A 21107-nucleotide genomic window follows, 5' to 3' on the forward strand; every position below is an offset into this window, starting at 1 on the left:
ACGACCATCTACCATGTGTTTAAATTAGGACACTGAACTAAAAGCATGATGGTACTTAGAAAAAAAAAATGACATTTTAGTGGCTTCTCATTCTACGTAATATAAAAGAACCATTGTCAAATGTTTCTGCTGGTATTGCAACAGGGACAAAGCTCCACTATTTGTGCCATAGTGCTGAACTGAAAAAAATCATAGTTTACCAAGAAAATGACATTGGGTATTCTAGAGCTCCAATATACACTGACTGGCCAAAAACAAAGTCGCCACCTGGATCTAACTAAGCAACTAACTAAACTAAGCATGCAGTAACTATCCTACTGGATAGTTACTGGATATGCCCAAAGAATGAGGTCAGCTGACTACCTGAATATACTGAAAGACCAGGTTATTTCATCAATAGATATTTTCTTCCCTGATGGCATGGGCATTCTCCAAGATGAGAGTGCCAGGATTCATTGGGCTCAAATTGTGAGAGTGGTTCAGGGAGCACGAGACATCATTTTCACACATGTATTGGCCACCACAGAGTCCAGAACCTAACCCCATTGAGAATCTTTGGGATGTGCTGGAGAAGGCTTTGCGCAGTGGTCCCACTCTCCCATCATCAATACAAGATCTTGGTGAAAAAGGAATGCAGCGCTGGACGGAAATAAATCTTGTGACACTGCAGAAGCTTCTCGAAAAAATGCCACAGCAAATGCATGCCATAATCAAAGCCAACAAAATATTAGAGTGTGTTACTTTTTTTTGGCAAGGCAGTGTATAAAAGTAGGTCTTGGTAAAACATTAGTGGTTGGAGCAAACAACTGAACGAGAGCACAGCCAAACTCATTGTTTCCCAGTCTAATGTGCCTCATCTAATTCCTTTTAAAACTACCAATTCATACTCTGTCCTTTATAATGTAATAACTTCTAAAGCAAAATTAAATGTAAAGCTAAACTCCAAGCAAAATATATTTTAACTACTTCCCATCCGCGCTACAGCCTATATACGGCTGCAGCGCGGACTCAAATTTTCGGGAGGCCGTTTTTAAACGGCCTCCCAGTGACACGCCCCCCGCGCGCTCCCGCGAGCGCGCAGCGGGGAGAATCTGTGTCGGCCGTGTCCAAGGGATCCAAGGTGTCCAATGATCCAATCACAGCGGCCATTCACCACGTGATCGGATCATCCAATGAGAGATGATCTCATATGTAAACATATGAGATCATCTCTCATCGCCAGCGCTCCTTCCTCACACGGAGCCTGCAGTGTGAGGAAGGAGGGAGAGCTGCACAGCGCCAGGGACAAAGAGACATGTAATCAGGGCACTGATCACCAGTGCCCTGATTACTACAAGGTAAAAAACATACACAGTGCCCCCCATCAGTGCCCACAGTGCCCGCCATCAGTGTCCCCCATCAATGCCCACAATCAGTGCCCATAGTGCTGCCAGTCAGTGCCCATCAGTGCCTGCTCATCTAGGCACTGATAAGCACTGACTGGCAGCACTATGGGCACTGAGTGTGGGCACCCGTCAGTGTCCATCAGTGCCATCCGCCAGTGCCCAGCAGTGCCGCCCGCCAGTGCCGCCTCTCAGTGCCCAGCAGTGCCACCTCAGTGCCCAGCAGTGCCACCTCAGTGCCCAGCAGTGCCGCCTATCAGTGCTCATCAGTGCCCCCTATCAGTGCTCATCATTGCGGCATATTAGTACCTCCTCATCAGTGCCCATAAGTGCCACCTCATCAGTGCCCATAAGTGCCACCTCATCAGTGCCCATCAGTGCAGCCTATCAGTGCCCATCAGTGCCGCCTCATCAGCGCCCTTCAGTGAAGGAGAAAAATTTATTTTCAAAATTTACTCACAGAAAATAAGAAAAACTTTTTTTTTTTTTCAAAATTTTCTGTCTTTATTCTTTTTTTTTTGTAAAAAATAAAAAACCCAGAGATGATTAAATACCACCAAAAGAAAGCTCTATTTGTGTGAAAAAAAATGATAAAAATTTCAAATGGGTACAGTGTAGCATGACCGCGCAATTGTCAGTCAAAGTGTGACAGCGCTGAAAGCTGAAAATTGGCCTGGATGGGAAGGGTGTTTAAGTGCACAGTAGGCAAGTGGTTAAAATACTGTGCTAGCCAAGTACTATAGCTTTAAAATATGTATACTGTGTGTGAATAGCTGCTGCATACAGTGCCTTAAAAAGTATTCATACTCCTTGAAATTTTCCACATTTTGTCATGTTACAGCCAAATACGTAAATGTATTTTATTGGCATTTTATGTGATCGACCAACACACATTGGCACATAATTGTGAAGTGAAAGAAAAATGATAAATGGTTTTCACAATTTTTTACAAAGATCTGAAAAGTGTGGCATGCATATGTATTCAGCTCCAATTACACTGATACCCCTAATGCTCACCATACACTATACAAAAAATCGTTCAAACAAATTTTTGAAAAACTAACGGCCGTGAGAGCAGACGATCGTGCTATTATCTATTGACCAAATTTTGATCGATATATCGTTCAATTGACATAAATGAATCAGTATTTCATTCATTTTGTTACATATGCCTAGTGCAAACAGTTTGGGGCGAGAAACACATTAACCTTTCAATTTATCATTCGTTCGGCAGAATTTTCCAAACTGTTCCTTTGATTTTTCAGCTCTGAAAAGTTAAAAACTATTTTCTATTTGTGCCTATTAACTGGACGAAAAACGAACGAACGGACCAAATTACAGATTTTCGAACAATTTTTTGGCTAGTGTATGGCCAGCATAACTAAAATCTATAGCATAGGTCGGCAACCCGCTGCTCCAGAGCCGCATGCGGCTCTTTTGAACCTTTGCCGCGGCTCCAGGGCGGATGCTAGCGAGGGGAGGAAGCGCACTGTGCGTCCCAACACTCCCCCACTGTGGCGCTGTACTGGCTGTGACGTTGTGTGGGGGGCGGTGCGTGCGTTAGTCACGCACCGTCCCGACGTCACCTTCACGCCCGCTGTCAGAGAGGAGGGCAGCGGCGCGCATGCAGGTCTAGTCGAGGAGGAAGAAGACGTCCGTCCAGACTCCCGTCAGCAGCAGCACGCCAGGCACCAGTGTGAGGTAAGTGAAGTGATGCTTCAGGAGGGGGGGACACACACTGCATTGAAGGGGGCACGCACGCACGCTGGTCTCTGCATTGAAAGGGGCATGTATGCTGGTCACTACATTGTAAGGGGCATGTATGCTGGTCACTACATTGTAAGGGGCATGTATGCTGGTCACTACATTGTAAGGGGCATGTATGCTGGTCACTACATTGTAAGGGGCATGTATGCTGGTCACTACATTGAAAGGGGTCTGTATGCTGGTCACTACATTTCTAAGGGGCATGTATGCTGGTCACTACATTGAAAGGGGCATGTATGCTGGTCACTACATTGAAAGGGGCATGTATGCTGATCAATACATTTCTAAGGGGCATGTATGCTGGTCACTACATTGAAAGGGGGCATATATGCAGTGTTATATTTGTTTTAAATGTCGCAATGGTTTTGCGGATCCCAGTTTTTTTTTTCCTTCGGAAACGGGTCCAAGTGGCTCTTTTTGTCTTAAAGGTTGCAGACCCCTGATCTAAAGGAACAAATTCACTTCAGAAGTCACCTAATTAGTAAATAGAGTCCACCTGTGGGTAATTTATTCTCAGTATAAATACAGCTGTTCTGTGAAGCCCTCAGAGGTTTTTTAGAGAGCCTTAGTGAACAAACAGCATCAGGAAGGTCAAAGAACACACCAGACAGGTCAGAAATAAAGTTTTGGAGACGTTTAAAGCAGGGTTAGGTTATAAAAAAATATCCTAAGCTTTGAACATCTCACAGAGCACTGTTCAATCCATCATCCGAAAATGGAAAGAGTATGGCACAACTGCAAACCTACCAAGACATAGCCGTCCACCTAAACTGACGGACTGGGCAAGGAGAGCATTAATCAAAGAAGCAGCCAAAAGGCCCACGGTAACTCTGGAGGAGCTGCAGAGATCCACAGTTTGGGTGGGAGAATCTGTTTAGAGGACAACTATTCGTCATCCGTTCCACAAATCTGACCTTTATGGAAGAGTGGCAAGAAGAAAGCCATTGTTAGAAGAAAGCCATAAGAAGTCCCGTTTGCAAGAAGCCATGTGGGGGACACAGCAAATATGTGGAAAAAGATGCTCTGGTCAGAAGAGACCAAAATGGAACTTGGTGGTCTACAAGCAAAACGCTATGTGTGGCGGAAAACTAACACGGCACATCACCCTGAACACACCATCCCCATCGTAAAACACAGTGGTGGCAGCATCATGTTGTGGGGGGTGCTTTTCTTCCGCAGGGACAGGGAAGCTGGTCAGAGTTGATGGGAAGATGGATGGAGCCACATACAGGGCAATCTTAGAAGAAAACCTGTTAAGAGTCTGCAAAAGACTTGAGACTGGGGAGGAAGTTCACCTTCCAGCAGGACAACAACCCTAAACATACAGCCAGAGCTACAATGGTCAAAGCATATTCACGTGTTAAAAAGGCTCAGTCAAAGTTTTGACCTAAATCCAATACAGAATCTGTGGCATGACTTGAAAATTGGTGTTCAAAGACGCTCTCCATCCAATCTGACAGAGCTTCAACCATTTTGCAAAGAAGAATAGGCAAAAATTTCACTCTCTAGATGTGCAAAGCTGGTAGAGACATACACAAAAAGACTTGCAACTTAATTGTAGCGAAAGGTGGTTCTACAAAATATTGGCTCAGGGGAGCTGAATACAAATACACGCCACACTTTTCAGATATTTAGTTGTAAAAAAATTTGAAAACCATTTATTTTCCTTCCACTTCACAATTATGTGCCACTTTGTGTTGGTTTATCACATAAAATCCCAACAAAAAAAACCAAACAAAATATGGAAAATTTCAAGGGGTATGAATACTTTTTTCAAGGCATTGTAGTATAAAAGTCATGACTTGGTGCAAGCTGGCTCCTTCACACGGATGTAAATTTCCTAGTGCTGCTAGGAAGAGAGATGCTGCAATGGCAAAGAGATTCAGTCACATCCCCGCCTCCAACTCTCTCCTCACCCAATCACAAAAAGCCTTGACTTTTTTGACATAATAGAAGGCGTACTGTGAATAGAATAGGGACAGATACTCAATATAATCTCTTGGTGAATGCAACTTTCATTAAACAATCACTGTAATTTAGAACACATGCATCTGGTAAATTCACTTACAGTAAATGTTTAGCAATTGTCAGATTATAAATTTGCTCTATTAGGGGCCGGTTCACACTGGTGCCACATGCGCTTCGACTTTGAGAGCACAGGTCGCATGACATATCAAAAATCAATGGTCCCCAATGAGAGTCGTCTCTGTTACATTACAGCCTTGAGTTCAATGTTTTGTTAATTTGAATTTCATGTAATGGATCAGAACACAAAAGTCTACGTTGGTGAAGTGAAATGAGAAAACCGAAAATTGGCATGTGCGTATGTATTCACCCCCTTCGTTATGAAGCCCATAAAAAGCTCTGGTGCAACCAATTACCTTCAAAAGTCACATAATTAGTGAAATTATGCCCACCTGTGTGCAATCTAAGTGTCACATGATCTGTCATTACATAGACCAAGACCAAGGAACTCTCCAAAAAAGTAAGGGACAATGTTAAAAACTGGAAAAAAAAAACATTCGCGCCAATCTATAAAATAAAGAAAAAGAGAGCTGCTGCTGCTGCTTAGAGGTCCCTAAGGAGAACAGGTCCTGTAAATATATCACAATAATTGCAATTTTAGCAGTGCAAACTCTTCCAATAATGGATCCCAGTGCTAATATAGTGTACCCATACAGTACTTTAAATAAATGTAAATTTTAATCATCAAAAAATACAATACTCGATGTAATACTAATATTCAAAAATGGGCGATGAAGTGCTTCAGTGGAAAGTGTTAAATCTAAAAAATACATAAAAAACACTAAGAAAATTCAAACCAAAATACATGGAAAAATTATATATAAATATATAAGTTGTGTGCAAAAATATTGTGCAATAAACAAGTCCAGAAAAAAGTGCAATGTGCAGAAAAAGAGTCCACTAATAAGCCAAAGTGTGACGTGGACACCTTTAGGGTCACAGCCAAAACAGGTGCACTGCTTGAATGTACCAAGTGCCAGAAGTAATCGTGGTGACACCCTCCATGTTCAATGGGATTGGGGAAGAAATTCAAACTCACCAGATGATGTTGATCCCTGTGACCTTATGGCAACAGGAGATCAAAAAACCTTAAAGTACTGTATGGGTACACTATATTAGCACTGGGATCCATTATTGGAAGAGTTTGCGCTGCTAAAATTGCAATTATTGTGATTTATTTACAAGGGACAATGTTGTTGAGAAGTACAAGTCAGGGTTAGGTTATAAAAAAAAAAAAAAAAAATATCCAAATCTTTGATGATCCATCAAATCTATCATAACCAAATGGAAAGAACATGGCACAACAGCAAACCTGCCAAGAGACAGCCGCCCATCAAAACTCACAGATGGGGCAAGAAGGGTATTAGAGAGGCAGCACAGAGACCTAAGGTAACCCTGGAGGAGCTGCAGAGTTCCACAGCAGAGACTGGAGTATCTGTACATAGGAGGACAATAAGCCGTATGCTCCATAGAGTTGGGCTTTATGGCAGAGTGGCCAGAAAAAAGCAATTACGGTATTTATCGGCGAATAACACACACCTAAATTTTAGGAGAGAAATTTCAGGAAAAAAAGCTGAAATTTAAAATAAACAGCTTTGAACTCAGAACATTTTTTTTAATCAAATGCAATCTCACCAGTGCCCACGAATGCAGCCTCCTCATCAGCGCAGTGCCCACTAATGCAGCCTCCTCATCAGCGCAGTGCCCACAAATGCAGCCTCCTCATCAGCGCAGTGTCCATCATTGCAGCCTCGCCAGCGCAGTGTCCATCATTGCAGCCTCCCCAGCGCAGTGTCCATCATTGCAGCCTCCCCAGCGCAGTGTCCATCATTGCAGCCTCGCCAGCGCAGTGCCCATACTTGCAGCCTCGCCAGCGCAGTGCCCATACTTGCAGCCTCGCCATTGCTGTGCCCGTAAATGCAGCCTCGCCAGTGCCAATGACACTATGTGAATCACTTTTTTAAAAGTCCAGGAAGCAGCGCCGTGAGGTAGAAGGGGGCGGGCGGGGTCGAGGAGACGAAAGGACGCACGTGCAGTCATCGGAGGTCCCGGCGCCTATGATAGACGCCGGCCTAGGAGGCGGGACTTCCGATGACAGCGCGTCCTTCCTTCTCCTCAGCCCCGCCCGCCCCCTTCTACCTCTCGGCGCTGCTTCCTGGACTTTTTTTTTTTTATCATATCGGCGTATAACACGCATTGCTACTTTTTCCTCCATTTTTAGGAGGAAAAAGTATGTGTTATACGCCGATAAATACGGTACTTTCAGCAAAAAACAAAATGGCACGTTTTGAGTTTGCGAAAAGGCATGTGGGAGACTCCCAAAATGTATGGAGGAAGGTGCTCTGGTCTGAGACTAAAATTTAACTTTTCGGTCATCAAAGAAAACGCTATGTCTGGCGCAAACCCAACACATCACATCACCCGAAGAACACCATGGTGGTGGCAGCATCATGCTGTGGGGATGTTTTTCAGCAGCCGTGACTGGGAAACTGGTCAGAGTTTAGGGAAAGATGGATGGTGCTAAATACAGGGATATTCTTGAGCAAAACCTGTACCCCTCTGTGCGTGATTTGAGGCTAGGATGGAGGTTCACCTTCCAGCAAAACAATGACCCCAAACACACTGCTAAAGAAACATTGAGTGGTTTAAGGGGAAACATGTAACTGTGTTGGAATGGCCTACTCAAAGCCCAGACCTCAATTCAATAGAAAATCTGTGGTCAGACTTATAGATTGCTGTTTGCGCTGCAAGCCATCCAACTTGAAGAGCTGGAGCAGTTTTGCAAGGAGGAATGGGCAAAAATCTAAGTGGTAAGATGTGGCAAGCTCAAAGAGACTTATCCAAAGCAACTTGGAGCTGTGATTGCCACAAAAGGTGGCTCTACAAAGTATTGATTTTAAGGGGGGGGGGGGGGGGAATAGTTATGCACATTGACCTTTTCTGTTATTTTGTCCTATTTGTTGTGTGCTTCACAATTATAAAACAAAATAAATAAATAAATCTTCAAAGTTGTGGGCATGTTCTATAAATTAAATGATGAAAATCCTCAAACAATCCATGTTCATTCCAGGTTGTGAGGCAACAAAACATGAAAAATGCTGGTCCGACTTTGCAAAAGGTTCCTGCACTACTTTGGTCAGACTTGGGTGCGATTTAAGTTTTGATTTGAATAGAAGGCGCATCTAAATCAGATCATTATCTTAACTGATCAGACTTGTGGCATACGACTTGTGCTCTGAGATCAAGTGTAGGCAATGTTAGCCACGTAAAACGGCATGGGCCCCCCCCCCCCCCCCCCACATATTCCTACCAGGCCAAAGAGGTTTGCCTTTGCACATCCTAATCACCCTTTATGCATACCTCCCAAGTACCTGTTCTGGCACTTAACTCCTAGCTTCTGTGTCTCCCCTGCAACTGTACTTGTCATAGGCAGCTACAGAGGAAACAATGCTTGATTGAGAGTTATTGGCTTTGTACGGGGAAGGGGGCGGGGGGCTAAAGGCCAACACGGCAGTGGGGGTGGAGCTACAAGCCATTTATAGCCTCCTACTCACCGTGCTTTCCTTTAGCACCCTCTCTGGCATAAACAAACAGTGTTTCCTCTGTAGTTGCCTGTAACAAGCACAGCTGCAGGGGAGACACAAAGAGGATTCACTTATGTCTGTTCTTCTTCCAGGGACTCTTCACAGTACTCAGGGTAGAGTAGCTTTGGCTCTTCTCCCTCTTCTCCTATTCCCTGGTTCAATGGGTGGGTCTATGTGTAGCTGTAATTTAGCTTCGCCTCCTGGACCAGGGAAAAGGAGAAGGAGGAGGAGAAGAGTTGGAGCTGCAGTATTCTGAATACTGTGAAGAGTCCAGAGAGAAGAACAGAAGTAAACATTGTAGAGGTGAGACAGTTACTTACTATTGCACTGGGTCACTGCTGACCCCTGACCTCTGCCTTACTTAGCACTGACCTCTTAACTCTCCATCACTTAGCTCTGACCTCTGCCTCAGTACTGACCCCTAACCTCTGCCTCACCTAGCACTGATCTCTGAACTCCGCCTCACTTAGCACTGACCTCTGAAGCAAGTGACACAGAGCTCAGAAATAGGTGAAGCCGAGTTCCAGGGTCAGTAGTATTTAACCGAGAGTTCAGAGGTCAGTAGTAATTACCGGTCAATAAAAACAAACAAACAGGCTAATGTTTTTATTACGCTACACTGTTTTTTCTTTTTTCTTTTGGTGAATTGGTAGGGGTACAATGTACCCCATACTAATTCACATTGGGGGGGTTGGGATCTGGGGGCTCCCCATTTTAAAAGGGGACTTCCAGATTCTGATAAGCCTCCTGCCCGCAGACCCCCCCATTGACCGGCCAGTGTTGTGGGGGGGGGGGAAGAAGCCCTTGTCCCCACCAACATCTTGAGGGTATGTGGCCTGGTATGGTCCAAGGGGGGGGCCGTTGCTTGTCCCCCCTGTCCTGATCTGCCAGGTTACATGCTATGGATAAGGGTCTGGTATGGATTTGAGGGGGGGGGGGGGGGTTACGCTGTTTTTTTTGCGTGTTTTTTTAGAAATTTGTCATGAGATTTCATCCATTCTAGAGCCAAAAGGAATTGTTTTGATTGGTAAAAGGACAAGTCACAATAATCTCAAAAGTCGGATAAAAAAAAGGATCCCATTCACTGAAGTCGCATGAAAGTCGGACCTGAAGTCGCAGGGCAAAGTTGAATCCAAAGTCGTAACGCTTTCGTGTCGGATCAGTGTAAACAAAGCCTTAAGTCTTCTGCTAAAAAACTGCATTACCTGTTTGATAGCAAATGTATTCTTTGTACACTTGACTCCCAGCAGCCTATATCTTGGATCTGGGTGGCAAGATGACGTTAGTCCATGGTGTATGTGCAGGAGTTATCAGTGGTCACCCAATAGCCGAAGAGAGAAGAAGAGGTCACATGTGGAAGAAGATTAGGAGAAGATGGTAGAGGAAGGAGCAATGAGGGAAAGCATGAAACCTACATGGCTAGAGGAGACTAAACCAGTGGACAAGTCGGTCATAATGGGGAAGTATGCTTTGCATACCTGCACAATATGGCATATGCTACAGGGACCTGCAACAACTTTAGTTTTGCTTTAAGGTGGAACTCTGGGCAGATATACGTAGCTTACAGTCAGTAGGATGTGTCCCGTGTGCAGGATGAAGGAAGAGGTTTACTAACAGAAAAGGAATCAGCACAAAGGGACATCCTACTGACTATATCCCTTGTGCTGATTTTTTGGTTTGTGATTTTGGCTGCACTCCCCTTAAGTTCCTTAAAGTGGTAGTAAACTTGGGAAATGCAAAATTAGCTGACAAGTGAAGAGACCCTACAGGTCTCTTCTGTCAAATATCCCCCCTGCCTGTCAGCTAATAATGTGATCTGAGCTGCAAATGCGCAATTCAGACCACATTTATGGCCCGCTCTGCATGCCGCGTTGATGTGACTCCCATGCGCATGCGCTGGACTACCGTAACCGCTGCCCGGCCATTCAAGCAGCTGAAGATTCCGAACCCAGAAGGAAGACCAGGTGAAGATGGAAGCACCGGGGAACCATGACAGGGCAGCGATGGAGGGCTCAGTTTGTAAGCAATTTTGTCATAATGCATACTAGTACATTATGGCTCAAACCTGCAGAGGGGCCCATTAGTTTAAACTGAATAAGACACTTTACTAGATCTTTAAAGCAAATGATCTACTGACTAACTTCCCCTCAAAAATGTGCATACCCAGGAAATATCCTTGATCCAGGCCCACCGTAAACACAGGCGCGTCATTCCCTGCTAAACAGCTTCTGGGCATGCCCAGAAGCTGTGCAGGGATGACGCGCCTGCACCGGAAGTGATGAGCAGGGCAGGAGCAGAGCATTCTGGGACTCCGATGTCCGAAGAGGACACCGAAGAGGATGCTCCGGCTTCAGCTGCCCACACGTGAGATGGCAGCGCTGGACAAGACATTTTCAAGGTATTTCTTCTAAAAGGTAAGTGAAACAGGGGACAGTTTAGAGGCTATTGTTGCTAAAATGCACTAGCCCCGACTGTCCCGGGGGTATTTTTAGGTAAACGTTTTTTTCAGGGTGGAACTCCGCTTTAAGGCAAATAATATTGGGTTTTCAAAGAAATCAATCGTTGTCTGAAGAGGTTCAATCCATTGCAGACAAATCTCAGCTCACTAATATAAAATAAAATAGGGTTCTCCATAGTGTAATATTTAGAACTCAACTTCAATCAAATGCAGTAGTCACTTACATTTAAGTGATTGTAAAGTCTAATTTTTTTTTTTTTTTTTTAAATAACAAACATGTTATACTTACCTGCTCTGCGCAGTTAGATACTCCTCTTCTCGGGTCCCTCTTCGCTGCTCCTAGCGCCCCCCTTCCATCGAGTGCCCCCACAGCAAGCAGCTTGCTATGGGGGCATCCAAGCTGAGCTGCACCCCAGTGTGTCCATTCAGACACAGAGCTGCCATTCGGCCCAGTCCCTCTCTCTCCTGATTGGCTAACTGACTTGGATTGACAGCCGCAGGAACCAATGGCGTAGCGGCTTTGTCTCAGCCAATCAGGAGAGAGAGTCCCGGACGGCTGAAGGACTCATGGCCATCGCAGGAGAGAGAAGGGTTTCAGGTAAGTATTAGGTGGTGCTGGGGAGGATGCTACAAGCAGAAGGTTTTTAATCTTAATGCATAGAATGCATTAAGATAAAAAGCCTTCTGACTTTACAACTTCTTTAAGTAGACAAAAAAAAAGCGAGGTAAAAAAAAACGGGACCAAGGGGTCCTAGGAAGATGCAGCATGAAATTTTCCAAACTTTCTGCTTCCTTTCTATTAGATATAGCGCCAATTCATATCTTTTTAGGAATACAGTAAAACAGATCCCCTCCAGCCAGCAACAATAGACCCCCCAAAACAAAATACCCTCTTAGCAACAATAGACCTCCACCAGCATCAATAGATCTCTTAGCAGTTAGCATCAATAGACTCTCCAGTAGCCAGCAACTATTGACTCCTTTCCTCAACAGTAGATCCCTCCCAGCAACAAATGTCCCCTCAGCAAAAACAGATCCCACACAAGCAACAATAGACCTCCCTAACATAAATAGATCTCCCAGCAGCCAGCATCAATAGACTCCCCAGTAGCCAGCAACAAAATACCCCTCCCTCAACAGACCCCCGCAATAATAGATCCATATATCCCCCAGCATCAATAGATCCTCCAACACACCCCAGCACGCCTTGCACATGAATCAAGTGTCAGATTTACAGTATATATATATATATATATATATATATATATATATATATATATATATATATATATATATATATATATATATATAAAATAAACACACACACACACAGATCAAAATTAGAGGACCTACAATTTTCTAAATGTCAAGGTCACTGCTTAGTCCTATTTGAAATTATCTAAACAGGAGTAAAAGAGCAGTTTTGTTAAGTATATTTCTAGAGTTACACATATTTTGAAGCACAGAATAAAAAACTTCAATGAGATTTGAAAAAGAACATAGTTCAAAATTAGAGAATACTTTCAGATACCTCCAAGTAATTGGTGAAAATCTGGCAACTTGTGCTAATTTTTTTAACCACTTAAGCCCCGGAAGAATTTGGCTGCTAAAAGACCAGGGGGTTTTTTGCGATTTTTACTGCGTGATTTTAACGGACAATTGCGCGGTCGTGTGACGCTGTACCTAAACGAATTTGACGTCCTTTTTTTCCCACAAACAGAGCTTTCTTTTGGTGGTATTTGATCACCTGTGCGATTTTTTGATCATGCGCTATAAACAAAAAAAGAGCATCAATTTTGCAAAAATAACAATATTTTTCACATTTTTTTATATGAAATTCCCCCCCAAAAAAAATGTAAAAATCAAAATTTTTTTAACATTTTCGGCCAATTTGTTTTATGCTACATATGTTTGGTAAAAAAAAAAAAAAAAAAAAAAAAAATCGCAAAAAGCGTATTTTGATTGGTTTGCGCAAAAGTTATCGCGTTTACTAACAAAGGGAAAGATTCTTGTAATTTTTGGTGTTTTTTTTTTAATGCGTAATGGCGGCGATCTGCGATTTTTTTTTGCGGTGCTGCGACATTGCGGCGGACAGATTGGACTCTTGACGGACATTTTTGACACTTTTGGGGTTACCAGTGACATTACTGCAGTAATCAGTGCTATACATATGCACTGCTACTGCAAAAATGACACTGGCAGGGAAGGGGTTAACTGTATTGGAGAGGGAGGGGTTAAGTGTGTCCTAGGGGCATGTTTCTGACTGTAAAGGGACATGGCTATTGGTGTAAAAACAGAGATCAACGGTCCTACATAGAAGAACCGTCTGATCTTCATTTTTACACCAGGGAGAATGACAGGCGGCTTGTTTACATAAGCCGTCCGCCTTTCTCCCTTCACCGGAGCGATCGTGAGTGACCGGCGGACGATCGGGTCCGCCGGTCACACGCACTGACTTGTCAGTGAACGAGCCGGGGCGGGCAATTGGCTCACAAGTCAGTGACAGACGAGTGACATACCCCTACGTCACTTTGCCTGGCCGGGGCTGACCGCCGCAGTACATAGTCGTGCGGTGGTCGGCAACCGGTTAATTATCTGACAAACCCTATTTAACTGGCAGCCTAACTTTCCAGTGTTCACTGACTTTGCAAGATAGCGAGCTGTTCTAAAGTGACTGAAACCCTCAAGCAGCAAGTTGTCCAGATGAAGGCCAAAGGGATGGCCCTTTCAGCCATAGCAAGAGAAGTTTGTCATTCCAAATATGTGATTTCTAGAATATTGCATCTTTACAACGTCACAAACTCAGTCATGTCCCCAAAGAAGGCTGGTCGTCCATGAAAGACAAATGCAAGAGAGGACAGGATAATGCAGAGAATCTCCATGGGCAATCAGTCCAACACTAAAGCTGCGATTGCTCGCCAGTTCAGCGCTGAACAGAGTAAGGATCTGTCTCATCATAAAGTGTCTCACCATTTAACCTCCCTGGCGGTAATCCGAGTGTGGTGCGGAGTTTATTTTCAGTATCAAAATGCGAATCACATGCGATGTATGACATCGCATATGCGTGAACCAGCACTAAGTCTTTTTATGGAAGAGCCAAGGTACACTTTTTAAAGAAAGAATTAATGTTTCTGAGATGCAGAAGTGTTCATACTTAATGACGTTCAACTCAGAACTGAAAGTACTTAACATTGTAAGGCAGGCCATAGAGGATGCATTTTTTTTTTTTTTTGGCTCAACCAGCGGGGTACATTTTTTCATGACAGCGCTCATCATTATAGGACTCAAGTGGCCCCAGGAGCAGCTAGGAAATGCATGTGGGTACAGATTGTTAAGTAATCAGGAAACCAGTTAATCGAATATAAAAATAAATATCAGAAAACCGAGATACAAGAGGATTAGATGTCATTAGAAAAAACATAGGAAAGAAACAACAGACAAACCCTTCAGCAAACAAAATAAACGTAATTTTTGTAAAATCTTACCGTAAAATTCCTTTCTCTTAGTCCTCCGACAGTCGCCGCCCACTCATACAGTCTTCACCAATGGGGTATTGACTTCATCTCCACAGGAGAAACTAGGCATAAGACTTGTTAAAAAACAAAGCATTTACATAGACACACCCATGGGGGGCTGTCCCACTGGTCCAATACCCCCCCTGCTATTAGCCATCCCAACTCAGTTTGGTAGCAAGCAGTTAAGTGTAAAAGAACCCCAATCGAGGGGCAGGGGCGGCGACTGTCGGAGGACTTTACAATAATTCAGTTTTCTCTTACGTCCTCCGACAGTCGCCGCTCACTCATACAGTCTTCACCAATGGGGATGTCCCAAAGCAGTGTAGACATGAGGGGTGGGAAACGCAACCGTCAGAAAAGGCAACGAAGTACCCACATCAGAGAAAGGAACCTACATGAACAGCAAGGTAACTGTCTGGGTAACAAAAAAGGCTCAACAGGAGCAATAACCTAGGAAAGCAAATAACCAAGGGGGTGAACAACCCCAACAGCCAGGGTCCCCTACGGTACTGCCGCACAGAGAACTTTGCGGCCAAAGGAGGCATCAGCTGATGCCAGAACATCAATTTTGTAGAATTTGGAAAAGGTGTGCACTGACGACCAAGTCGCTGCCCTGCACACCTGGGCCACCGAGGCCTGATGCCGAAAAGCCCAGGACGCACTTACTGCTCTGGTAGAGTGCGCCTTAACAGGGAAGGGCGGTACCCGTTCCTTAATCGAATAGGCCTGAACAATTGTCTGTCTGATCCATTTCGAAATGGTCGCTGCAGACGCAGCCATACCCTTCCAAGGTCCCTCAGGAAGGACAAAGAGAGAATCCGATTTTCGAAAGGATTCAGTCGACGACAGGTAAACCCTGATCGCCCTGACAACATTCAAAGAATGCAAGGCAACCTCCTTAGGATGCTTAGGATTCGCACAGAGCGAAGGTAAAACAATGTCCTCATTAAGGCAAAAATCCGAAACCACCTTTGGAAGAAAGGACGGGTTGGGTCGCAAGACCACCTTATCCCTATGAACCACCAGGTAAGGGGAGCGGCAAGACAACACCGCCAACTCCGACACTCTGCGAGCAGAAGGGATCGCCACCAGAAAGGCAACCTTTTTCGACAGCAGAAGTAACGAGATTTCCCTGATGATTTCAAACGGGGAACGTTGTAACACGGACAGAACCAAGTTCAAGTCCCATGGAGGTAAGGGCTCCCTTCTAGGAGGGGCCAAGTGATGCACACCTTGAATGAAGGTGCGAATCAAAGAATTAGATGCCACAGGGCACTGGAAAAGAACAGCCAGTGCAGAGACCTGGCCCTTAATCATGGCCAACGCAAGGCGCTGATCCACACCAGACTGAAGGAAAGCCAATACTCTCGCCACCGAGTATGAACGAGGAGAGAAGCCCCTGGACTCACACCAGGCAAAATAAGCTTTCCAAATACGGTAATAAATCTTACCAGACAAGGCTTTTCTAGCCTTGATTAAAGTAGGAATGACCTCTGAGGATCGACCCCTGTCTCTCAGGACTTGGCTTTCAACAGCCATGCCGTTAAAGCCAGCGACTGTAAAGCAGGATGGAAGATCGGTCCCTGAGACAGAAGATCTTCCCACATTGGAAGCCGCCATGGAGGCTCGACGGCCAGATGAACGATGTCCGCATACCAGGACCGGCGCGGCCAGTCCGGCGCCACCAGAATCACCAATGTTGGTTCGGAGACCAACCTGTGAAGGAACCTGGACAACAACTGAAATCGGAGGAAAGGCATATATCAGATGATACTGATGCCAAGGCACCACCAGCGCATCCGAGGCGTCTGCCAGAGGATCATGTGTTCTTGCCACGAACCTTTCCACTTTTTTGTTTAGCCTAGACGCGAACAGATCCACATCCGGGGATCCCCATTTCGCACACAGCATTTGAAACACCTCCGGGTGCAGGGACCATTCCCCCTGATCCAGGGTCTGGCAGCTCAGATAATCGGCCTGCCAATTCTCTACACCCGGAATGTGAACTGCGGAAATCGCCGGGACATGAGTCTCGGCCCAAGACAGAATTCTGGTCACTTCCTGGGCCGCCCGGGCACTCCTGGTGCCCCCTTGTGGTTGATGTAAGCAACCGCAGTGGCGTTGTCCATCTGCACCCGTACAGGACGACCCTGAAGACGATGCGACCAACGGAGCAGCCACAGCCTGATCGCTCTCAATGCAAATATGTTGATTGAAAGGGAGGATTCCTCCTCCGACCAAGTGCCCAGGACGCCACCCCAGCCTGACAGGCTGGCATCCATGGTAATCACCGTCCACAGTAACGGCCGGAAGGATTTCCCTGCCGACACAGCCGGGGACTGAAGCCACCACAAGAGATCCATTCTGGTTTGGCGACTCAGAGACACTCTCAGGTCCAAGGACTGAGGTAGTCTGTCCCACCTGGCCAGGATCTCCGCCTGGAGAGATCGCGTGTGAAACTGTGCAAATGGTATCGCCTCGAAGGCTGACACCATCAACCCCAGGGACCGCATACAGGTCCTGAGTGACGAGGATTCATTGTCGCTGAGGGACCTGACCAAAATACGGGAGACGAACCGAAGGAGACAAGGTCGACTTCTGAACGTTGATGGTCCATCCGAACTCCTGTAGCGTCTGGACCGTAGTGGACAGATCGCGCAACAGGCTCTGACTGGCACTCGATCTTAGCAGGAGATCGTCCAGATATCCCAAGACCGCAATGCCCTGTGCCCGCAACAGGCCCAGAACAGGCGCCAACACTTTGGTAAAGACCCTTGGAGCCGAAGCGAGACCGAAAGGTAACGCCACAAACTGATAATGTTCCTCCGCGATGGCCCTCAAAATTGGGGATGTGTAGATATGCATCCTTCAGATCGATAGAGGCCAGGAATTCTCCCGGACTCAGGGAGGCCACCACCGAGCGGAGCGATTCCATGCGGAACTTTCGAACGCGCACAAAGCGGTTCAGAGCTTTTAAGTCCAGAATCGGACGCACCTTGCCCTCCTTTCTGGGCACAGTGAACAGATTTGAGTAAAACCCCCGAAATCTGTCCCAATGAGGCACCAGGACGATCACCCCCTGGGCGAGAAGATCCTGTACCGCTTGATGCAGTTCTTGTAACCGCCCTGGGGTCAAATGAAGATTGGAGGGAAAGAATCTGTCCACCAGCCGTGAAAGGAATTCGATCTTGTATCCTGATCGAATGATTTCCTGAACCCACCTGTCCGGAATTCGGAGCAGCCAAGGTTGGAGGAAACCGCGCAAACGTCCCCCCACCCCTGAAATGGGTGAGGGCGCCCCTTCAGGCAGAGGCGGACTGAGCCGCCGCACCTAAAAGGCCGGATTTAGGTTTGCCCGCCCAGGGCTTTCTCTGGCCACTCTGGCCCTTGAAAGGTTTCCCCTTGTTCTGTGTCTTTAAGGCACGAAAGGACCCCTGATTTGGTTTAAAGGAGGGGCCCCGCTTACCGCGGAAAAACGTACCCTTAGGGTTCTGGGGCAACAGAGTGCTCTTGCCCCCAGTGACCCCTTACACCAATTCATCCAGGGATTCACCAAAAAGGGGAAACCCAGCATAGGGGATGTCAGCCACCATTTTCCTTGAAGTCTGGTCAGCCGACCAGCTTTTCAACCATATCAGGCGACGGTTAAGCACCACGATACTAGACAGGCACGCAGCTAATGGGGCCTCATTTAAAGCCGCATTGCACAAATACATGACCCCCTGATAAATCTGGTCCACCATCGCCACGGTAGTAGGGGGAGCAGAATCAGCCACGAGGGTGCGTCTGAGCTCCTTGGTCCAATCTGCCACAGCCTGAGCCGCCAGGACAGAGGCGAAAATAGGTTTCAGCATGGAACCCGCCACCATGTAAGCATGGCGGGCAAGTGATTCCATCCTCCTATCCGTGGGATCCCTGAACACCGGGTGATCTTCGGTGGGAACCAGAGTAGCCTTGTTCAATCTGGCCACAGTGTGATCCACTTGAGGAGCCACACACCAGCACGAATCCGTAGGAGACGCGAAAGGGTAAAGTTGAAACCTCTTCGGCACCACAAAAGTGCGTTTTAAACTGCGCCATTGCTCATTAACTGTAGTATGGAACTCAGCGGGGCAAGGGAACACCTGCACCGCCTTGCGGGTCCTGTGTGTACCAAAAGAGGACACAATGCCCGGAGGATTGGGCTCAGCTTCTAAATGGAGTGTTTCTTTAATGGCAGAAATCAGCGCATCAATAGTTGGGCATTCCTCGGGAATCCCAGGGGGGGGAAATCATCCACCCCTGCAACCTCCGCCTCCCCCTCAGACAGAGAAGAGCGAGACCCTGAAAGGGGCACGCCACCCATGGCAACCAATTCAGATTTAGAATCAGAAGAAAAGGAAATCCTAGGCCTTTTTCTATCCGCACGTTCAGTCATCAGAATATCCACCTTTGACAACAAAGCCGCCACTGCAGCAGACAAAGTAGTCAGGGTAGAAGATTCAGAGGAACCTGAATCACCCACCAAGGCTGGAGGGAATTTGCTGTCCTGAGATTCCATGACAAAAGAAAAAATATATATATTTTTTTAAAAGTACTGGCCCTTTAAGCGTGCTGCGGACCCCCACAGCGCACCGCTACACTAACTGTGAGCACAGACCCCTTAGCAGGATAAACTGATGGCCAGAAAGATTGTAAAAAAGGACAGCAGACAGACCCCACAGGAGTGTTACCACCGCAGCCGAGTTCTTCTGAGAGAAAGGAGGAAGTGATGTCACCGCAATAGACTGAACTGACACTTTAGGCTAAAGAAAAATGGTTGCCAATAGAAAGTAATGGGAGGCTTCAGTAAAATGGCAGCGGACATGTGCTCGGAACGAACGTTTTGCCACACACAAGATGGCGCCGCAAGGCGCCAAAAACACACCATATACATGCTGTATAAGCGCCAATAGTGAAGCCAGACATGCTGCCCTCACCAAAAATGGCGTACCGGCAGTGTTTAACCTCGCAGCGGTCGCCACACGTGTCTGTACCTCCAAAGCACCCTAAAGTGACACAGGAGAGGGAGTCCAGAAAACCCCACAGTGCACTGACACCTCACAGGCTGCATCCCTGAGGACAGGGATGGGTCGTTTGCGAGGCCAGGGCGAACACATAGCCTGCTAAACGCTCGATGGCGGGCTGGGATTCCATCAGGCCCTCTGTCCTGGAGAACCAGGACGACCAGTCCGACTCCCAGCTCCGCAAAACGCCGTCTTCATCCGAAGATCCGACTAACGCTGACAAAATAAACAGCTAGTAATGCAAAGACAAAATGACATTTGCAGAAAATAAAAATCATAAAATAGAAGAAGAAGGCTGAGACTGTAGCCCCAGCACAGGGAAGCCTAGCTACTCCTTAACTAGGCAGAAGACAAACTGAGTTGGGATGGCTGATAGCAGGGGGGGTATTGGACCAGTGGGACAGCCCCCATGGGTGTGTCTATGTAAATGCTTTGTTTTTTAACAAGTCTTATGCCTAGTTACTCCTGTGGAGATGAAGACAATACCCCATAGGTGAAGAATGTATGAGTGGGCGGCGACTGTCGGAGGACGTAAGAGAAATCCCAGCTCATCAATTAAAACTGAGCTTCCCCATTTAACCCTGCTGCTGCTAAGACCCATGCTCCACTTTTAAGCTCAAACGGCTAGACCAGGGCTTCCCAAACTTTTTTGGGCCGAGACCCACTTCTGAATACAGTTATGTTTCGGGACCCACTTTCTTGTAATTGAATATTGTATAGTGCTACAGAATTTGTTGGTGCTATATAAATGCATGTAATAATAATGCATATTTTAAAGGGATGGGGATGTTAAATTAAAAATATCAATTTACTACTTTTCAATTTATTATTGAATACTCTTGCCAGAGGTTCTAAGTGAGGGGTCAGAAACCTGTGGCATGTGTGCCATAAAAGCGGAGTTTTATGTAATCAGCACCCTTATAAACAGTATAAGGCAGGCAGAGGACCAAAATCAACCAGCCCAGGACAGTGATCAGCAGGCTATATGGCACTCACCCTCCTTCCTCTCCCAGCAGTCCACAGTGAAGCTGAAGCCCCTGTTTGCCCTCTCCAGGGCCAAGCACAACTCACCCAGAGTCTCCATGATGAGGAGCTCTATGTTGCTCTTCTCCTTCAGATCCTCTACTGGGGTCACAGAAGCTGCCATGAACTCCTGACACCGCTAGGCCACCTGGTGCTCCTATGACACCAAGGCTGCCGTCTATGCCCACTATAGCTGAGAGAATCCCGCCGCCAGTCTAGCCACCACCGCTGCCACCAGCAGGACCGAGGAGCTGGCTCTGCAGCCCATTAACATATCCTTCATAACAGCCCACATACGTACTCACTGA

The 21107-nt window shown here is 46.2% G+C and overlaps 1 protein-coding gene across 1 annotated transcript in view; it reads right to left on the reverse strand.

Annotated features, from left to right (window-relative positions):
• Positions 1 to 21107, reverse strand: part of FBF1 (Fas binding factor 1) — a gene marked incomplete at its 5' end in the record, with an annotated part of 191679 nt that overhangs the window by 155469 nt on the left and 15103 nt on the right. The gene's annotated exons all lie outside the window — the stretch shown is intronic.

Source organism: Pelophylax lessonae (genome assembly GCF_965119305.1).
Source record: "Pelophylax lessonae genome assembly, chromosome: 11".
NCBI lineage: Eukaryota > Metazoa > Chordata > Amphibia > Anura > Ranidae > Pelophylax > Pelophylax lessonae.